Below are 7,130 nucleotides of genomic sequence, written 5' to 3' on the forward strand. Positions count from 1 at the left end.
CGCGCGGAGGGTGGAGCGACCCCCGGCCCGCCGGGTGCGGGTCCCGTGCCGGCGCCGAGGGGAGCGGGAGCGGCCAGACGCATCGCCCGCGGGAGCTACTCGCAGCTTGAAGCTGCCCGGAGAGGGCGCGGCAGGACTCCCTGGTCCTGGCGGCGGGTCCTGCCCGGAGTCGGCGGCGCACGGGCACTTCGCTGCGCCAGGTGTCAGGCGCGCCAGGCGCGCAGTGATAGGGAGGAAAAGGACGCGCTCAGACAGGACATTCCCGTCTCACCCGCAGTGCTGGCGCCCCCATCCCAAAGTCAGCGCGGACCTGGGCCTGTGGCTCCCCAAAGTAGTGTGGTGGCCTGTCGACCCCTGAGCGCCATCGGGGCGGGAGGAAGGAAGCCACGGCCTGGGATATGGAACTGCCCCGGGACCCTGGCCCTCTGTGCTTTGCTCTCTCTCCTAACAAGCCCGAGCCAGAGGCCCAGTTAGGAGAGAGCCCTTCATGACCCCACGCAGCGTGCGACGCCTTGAGGACCTCCCCTCTACCCCGCCCTGCCTTGCCCCCTGGCCGGTCATCCAGTGGGCGCCGCTTTGTCACTCTTGCAGAAGGGACAGTTGGAAGCCCACAGAGCTTACTTCACTTAGTCATTCAGAGAATATCCTCATGTGCTGCTGTATCTTGACTAGGCATTTGTCTTCATCTCTGCAGGTTTCAGCCAGAAAGAAGTGGGGGGACACTTGTGCATTAGTTTTCCGGGGCTGCCATAACCAAATGCCACAAATTAGGTGGCTTAGAAGAGCATGTAGTCATTGTCTCCGAGTTCTGGAGCCTGGGAATCTGAGACCAGGGTGTTGGCAGTGTTGAGTCTTTCTGCAGCTTCAGAGGGAATCTGTTCCAGGCCTCTCTCCTAGCTTCTGGTAGCTCCAGGATTCCCTTGGCTTGCAGCTGCAGGGTCACACATCTCCCTGTCTCTACATACCTTCTCTTATAAGTCAGAGTGGATTTGAGCCCACCCTACTCCAGTATGGTTTCATGTTAACCTAACTGATAACATCTTCAAAGACCTCATCTCCAAACAGGGTTACATTCACAGATACAGGGGTTAGGACTTCAACATATTACTTCAGATGACACAATTTAACCCATAACAACTTGGGAACCGGGCCTTCCCAACACATCCAGAAAATTGCTGGGAAATTCTTAAGCTTTGTGATACACACCAGTTCCTTCTCTTGCATATCCACTCATAAGGTCATGAGCATATATTGTCTGTGTTCATCTCTGCTGATTCCTGGCTTCATAACCCTCCACCATGCTGTTCTACGTGAAAAGCCCTTCACCGGACACCTTCTACTTACCCTTCAATGCTCAATTCCAGAGTCACTTCTAGGCAGCTTCCTTAATGTCCACCCCAACCCCATAGATGCCCCTATGTGTCTTCCCACAGTCTTTCCTGTGTCACAGCACCAGTGACTCTTGAGTTGTCAGGACCAGGTTTTTACCTTTCTGTCTGCCCAGGTTCTTGAAGTTAACAGAAGTGTCTCCATCATCTTTGCATCTGCAGCACCGGACAGGATGCCTAACCTATAGGATAAAAGTGGCTCTGCCAACCATACAATATTAACTTATCGTTTAAGATATGATTTCATACGTGAAATTAAATGTTACCTGTTAACACTTCTGTCTGTTCCTCCCCTCCCTGTAGCCTGGTGATCTGAGAGATGATGAGAGAGATCAAAGTTACTTGACCTGCTCCCCAGAGGACAGAGCCTGTGACCAAGGTGATCCAGTCTTAGGGAAAGGCTGTTGAGCAAGGCCACCCAGCCCCTTTGAGAGGGTCTTTGCAGACATCAGGCCTGTCGGGCGGGACTTGGGGAGCAGGGCACTCGTCAGGGTGGGGGAAAGGAGCTGACAGTGGGCAGGCGTAGAGGACCTGGGGCATACGGAGCTCAGTGCTGGAACCCAGCATTTGTTCTGCTTTGGCCCAGCTCCTTCTGGTTCTGGCTCAGCCTGCAGGGTTCGGTTAGCAGTTGGCCTTGACTGCTGACCTCCTGACTGATAGTGGGAGGAATGGAGAGGCTGTTGTTAACTGTGACATCCGGGGACCCAGGCTTTCCTTGGGGAGCTCTGATCCTGAGTATCAGGATGAATCTCTCACTTGGTCCTGGGGTGCAGGTCATCATTCACCCTAATTTGGTGATCATTTGGAGGAGACCTGAACCAGTCTATTCTCAAAATCCAAACGTGGGCAAATCCTGGCCAAACCAGTACCAGGTGGCGGGTGGAGGTGGGATTCACACAGGAGTAAAGGGCTTAGCAGGTGTGGGGGTGGAGTGAGGTGTGGTTCAGGGTTACCTCTCTGAAAGGCCAGGTCATTAGCCAGGACAGTTAGCCAGCTGTGTGTGTGGTGGGGGATGATCTGAATTAATCCTTGTGATCACTGAAATCAGGATTTAGCCTCGCTCCTAATCCCAGCCCAGCAGATCATCCTCCCTGAGGACTGATGCAGCAGCCATTTATCCCCACTTACCCTTATTTCTCAGCAGCCCTGGTGGAGCAGTGGGTAAAGCATTTGGCTCCTAACCCAAAGGTCGGTGATTGGGATCCACCAGCAGTTCTGAGAGAGAAAGATGTAGCATCTGTGTCCCTAAAATTACAGCCTTAGAAGACGTGTGGGGCAATTCTACTCTGTCCTATAGGGTTGCTATCAGTTGGTTTGAAACAGTGGTTTTATCTCTGTTTTATTCCCTGACCCCCATTGTTTGGGATTACATATTCTGTTTCTACCTCTTCATATATATATATTTTTTACATTCTTACTTGACTTAAGTCTAAGTGAATCAATGTCACCATCACCTTTCTGAATAACGTAAAGATCTTAGAACACAGTAACACTGATCTTTCCCCACAATCTCCACATTTCTTTCCTATATTTGAGTTTCATCTTGTTTCTAACTCCCATGACTCATCGTTGTTGTTGTTGTCTTTACAGTCAATGACATGTGCTTAGATTTACCAATATATTTCTAATTTTTCTGCTTAGTATTTCTTCTTGCTTTCAGTTCTTCTTTTTTGGCTCTGTTTCCTTCTTATGAAGTATATCCTTTGGTGGCATTTCAGTGAAAGTCTTTGACTACATTCTCAGTCTTTTTCTTAAAATGTTTTTATTTCATACTCTTGAAATAATAATTTAGTATACATAGAGTTCTTGGTTTACAGTTATCTTCCACTGGCCTTTTGAAGACATTCTTTTTTCTTTTTTTTTCTGTTAATAAGAAGTCAGTTGCCAATATAAACAGGCTTTTCTTTCTGATTGCTCTTAAGAGTTTCTTTTCCTCCATAATTCTGCAGTTTCACCCCGGTGTGTGAGCTCACACCTTGTTTATTTCTTCAACCTGAGGACTTGCGTCTTTCTTCCATTTTGGAAAATTCTCAACCATTGTATATTGGAACATTATCTTTTTCCTGCTTCCTTGATCTGTTTCAGGAACTCTTATTAGATATATATAAATTATCTCATTATTTCCATCATGCCTTTAACTACTTTTTTCATATTTTCTATCTGATTACTTTTTCCCCATACTATGAATGGGTTCCCTGGAGAAGGATATCATGCTTGGTAAAGTGAAGGGCCAGCGAAAAAGGGGAAGACCCTCAATGAGATGGACTGACACAGCGGCTGCAACGATGCGCTCAGGTGTAGCAAGGATCATGAGGACAGCACATGACTGGGCAGTGTTTCGTTCTGTTGTACACAGGGTCGCTGTGAGTCGGAGCCGGCTTGCCGGCACCTAACAGCAATAATAATTCTCTCTTTCCAAAAAACTAAATGAGTTGCCTTCAAGTTGATTCCAACTCATAGTGACCCGATAGTGACTTTATAGTAGAATTTTCCCCATGGGGTTTCCAAGGCTGCAATCTTTACGGAAGCAGATGGCTGCATCCTCTTCCCACCGAGCCACTGGTGGGTTAAAGTTTTCTCTTTGGCTGAGTCTACTCAGCTGTTAAATGCGTCATTGAGTTTTTCATTTCAATGGTTCTCCCATTTCTGGATGCTTTGTTAGTGTTTCCCCCTGCCAAAAAAGATTCTGCCTTTTTCCATAGTGCCCTATCTTTTAAATTATGGTTTATTTTTCTATCTTTAATACTTATATAGTGTTTATACACTATATAAGTGTATAAATTTATATAACTGTATGTAAGTGTATACACTTATATACATATACTTATATAGTGTTTTCCACCTTGTTCTATTTTCCCCAGTTCTTGGAGTATTAATAGTCTTATTTGTTGTGTCTGCTGACTCTGGTTTATGGCAAATTGCTTCCTTGTTTGATTTATAATATTTTATCATGAGCTCTTCTTCAGCAAATTTTGCATTGTTTCGTTTTGTGAGAGTCCCTTATACCTTGCGTTGTACCAGCATTCTTACAGAACTCTTTGTATTTGCTTCTGTGTGGTGTTCCTAGGGGCTTCAGAATCCTAAACTGGGTTATGTTTAACTTCTCTCCTTGGAGATCCGCCACAATGTAGATAACATAAATCAATTTAGATGCAATACAAACACTTGGTCAGCCTAGACTTCAGTTTCTCAGAGCTGACCTGTATTTCCACCCTTTCCTTCCTTGGAGTGGTAGCTATTATTTGGATTGGTTGGTAGATATAGATGGACAGATTAGATCTTTGATTGCTTTGAGCTTTATGCAGAGAGTTCAGTTCCAGCTCCTTGTCTCTCATGGGCTGAGGCCACATATCCATGATTAAAAGCACTAAAAGTTAGCTCTGGGTTCCTAGATGTGTATCTATGTCTGAAGCCCTCCATAGGACACTGTGACATTCTCTCTTTTTTTTCATTTTCTTTTGCTTTGCATTCCTTAAGGAGCTCTGGTGGCATAGAGGGTAAGGCACATGGCTGCTAACCAGAAAGTTTGGGGTTCAAACTCACCAGCTGCTCTGTGAGATGAAGTGGAGGCAGTCTACTTCCATAAAGATTTACAGCCTTGGAAACCCAGTGGGGGTCACTGTGAGTCTGAACCAACTCAATGGCAGTGGATTTTGCATTCCTTATTCAATTCTTATTTATTTCCCTTTAAAAAAAAATTGGAGTTATTTACCACTCAGAGGGGGATCTATGTAGGAGATCCTCAATAGAGTGAGAGAACAATGTGGAACAAAACTCAAAATCATAATCAACAAAGGGGGGCGGTTTCCAAGTTTGCTGGTCTGATTGAGCCTGGTGGAACCCCTGAGTCTATGGCCCCTAGCTGCCCTTCAGGTCTGGAATTGAACCCACTCCCGTGGCTTCCAGCCACACAAAAGAGGCATATGAGCTGAACATTTATGTTAGGTAGACCCACTCCTTGGACAGATCAATCATGGGAGAAAGAAGGGCTGTGTGTGCACAGGGAGACAGCTCAGGGGGCAGGAGTGCATGGAGGGAAGGACACAGGGAGGAGGTAACTATGGGGAGGAAGTGGGCAGGGAGCTGTTGTATTGTGGGAAATTGCAGTCAATGTCATGAGACAAAGTGTATGTGAACTGCTGTATGGAAACTGAATTTGCTCTGTAAACTTTCACCCAAAGCACAATAAAAACTTTTTTTTAAAAAAAATTGGAGGTTGTTTATATTTTAATTTTAAAATTCCATTTTATCCATCATGACTGTGTATGTCTTAGGGGATGTGGGGTGAGAGAATAGCTATCTTAGCTCAGTCTGTCGTGTTTCCATAAGTTCCCTTCTAGATTTTCCCTGTATGTTTACTATTATCCCTAACAGTTCCTTATTTTAAGCTGCTTCATAGTTTGCATCTGATTTAATCCTCCCAGCAACTCTGCGATATAAGTATTATTTCCCCATTTTACTGAGGGAAAACAGACTCTGAATTGTAACTCAGACCCTAGCTTTTGGCCTTCCAGTGCATTTCATCACTTGGGTTTTATGTCAAGAGCTTGACTTTCCCTGACTTCCATCTTAGACTCATCCCCCAACTAGTCCCCATCACTTGCTCTTTACCTGAGAGCCTTAGGGAGGCTGTTCCGCCAAACACTGCAGCCCTCTAGCACTGACTGGCTCAGGCTCAGCCAGATACCATGACAGTCCACGCTCTGTTTGGAAATAATGGGTTATATATAGGCCATCGCTAATGGGGAGACTGGCTGTTAGCTTGTCCTCAGGGCACTTTTCCCACATACCATTAGGCCCTCTCTGCTAGAAAGAGCAGGCAGGGGGTGTCTGAAGGAGAGCAGGAAAAAAAGAAAGAAAAAAAAATTCATGAAAATGTAGGGCTCGTCTGGGATTTGAACCCGGGACCTCTCGCACCCTAAGCGAGAATCATACCCCTAGACCAACGAGCCACTGGTAGGTAATCCTGGCCAGATGTGTCTTCCCTGCCACATCAGCAGCAGCAGCAGCAGAAGCTTGCGGTTCCTAGAGGCGGCCTCTCCCTGCCTCCCTCCTGGCTGGCTCCCAGCCCAGGCAGGCTGCACTCCAGTGGCCTGCCCCTCAACTCCCTCTGCTTCTCCCTTGGTGCCAGCCCACTGCAGAGCCACACACAGAAGCTCTTCTGCCCTGCGGCCAGGGCAGGGCCCATTCTGCCCCTGACCAGCCAGTTCTTCCCCAGGGCTGCCTAGCAGGGTTTGTGGAGGTGCTGCGAGGAAAAGGCAGAGAAGGAGCCAGGCTCCAGAACCATCCCTTTCCTGGGAACCTCAGTGCTAAATGAGCCTGCGTGGGACCTCCTGTACCCAACTAAGCCCCCAGATGAGTCACCAGAAACAATCCTCCAAACCCTGGAAGACTGCTCCAGCTCAACTCAGTGATATTGACTCAATTCCTGTTTCCTCTTCTGTTGAGTGGAGAAGGTAACCCCTGCCCTGTCTACCTTTTGGAGTAATTGTGAGGAGCAGGTGAGACATTTTAGGGAAATCACTGTGCCAACTGTAAATTGCTGTACAAAGGAAACAGGTCATTACAGTGACAACGAGGTCCAAGGAAGTACACAAAGAGAAAGGTGCCCTAGGATGCCTGCTGCGGGCCAGCCACGTGCTCTGTGCTGCACACTCTAATCCAGCCATTCAGCAGCCTGTGAGAGAGGCACCATCCCCATCACAAGATAAAGACACTTGTCTGATTGCAGTTTATAAGAGG

At 47.2% G+C, this 7,130-nt stretch overlaps 1 non-coding gene across 1 annotated transcript; it reads right to left on the reverse strand.

Annotated features, from left to right (window-relative positions):
• Window positions 1-6,268: 6,268 nt before the first annotated feature.
• On the reverse strand, window positions 6,269-6,340 carry TRNAP-AGG. Its single transcript has one exon. It is a non-coding gene; the product is annotated as a tRNA-Pro (tRNA).
• Between the last annotated feature and the right edge of the window lie 790 nt (window positions 6,341-7,130).

This window comes from Orycteropus afer, unplaced genomic scaffold (assembly GCF_000298275.1).
Source record: "Orycteropus afer afer isolate SDZICR_OR568_19922 unplaced genomic scaffold, OryAfe1.0 scaffold00501, whole genome shotgun sequence".
NCBI lineage: Eukaryota > Metazoa > Chordata > Mammalia > Tubulidentata > Orycteropodidae > Orycteropus > Orycteropus afer.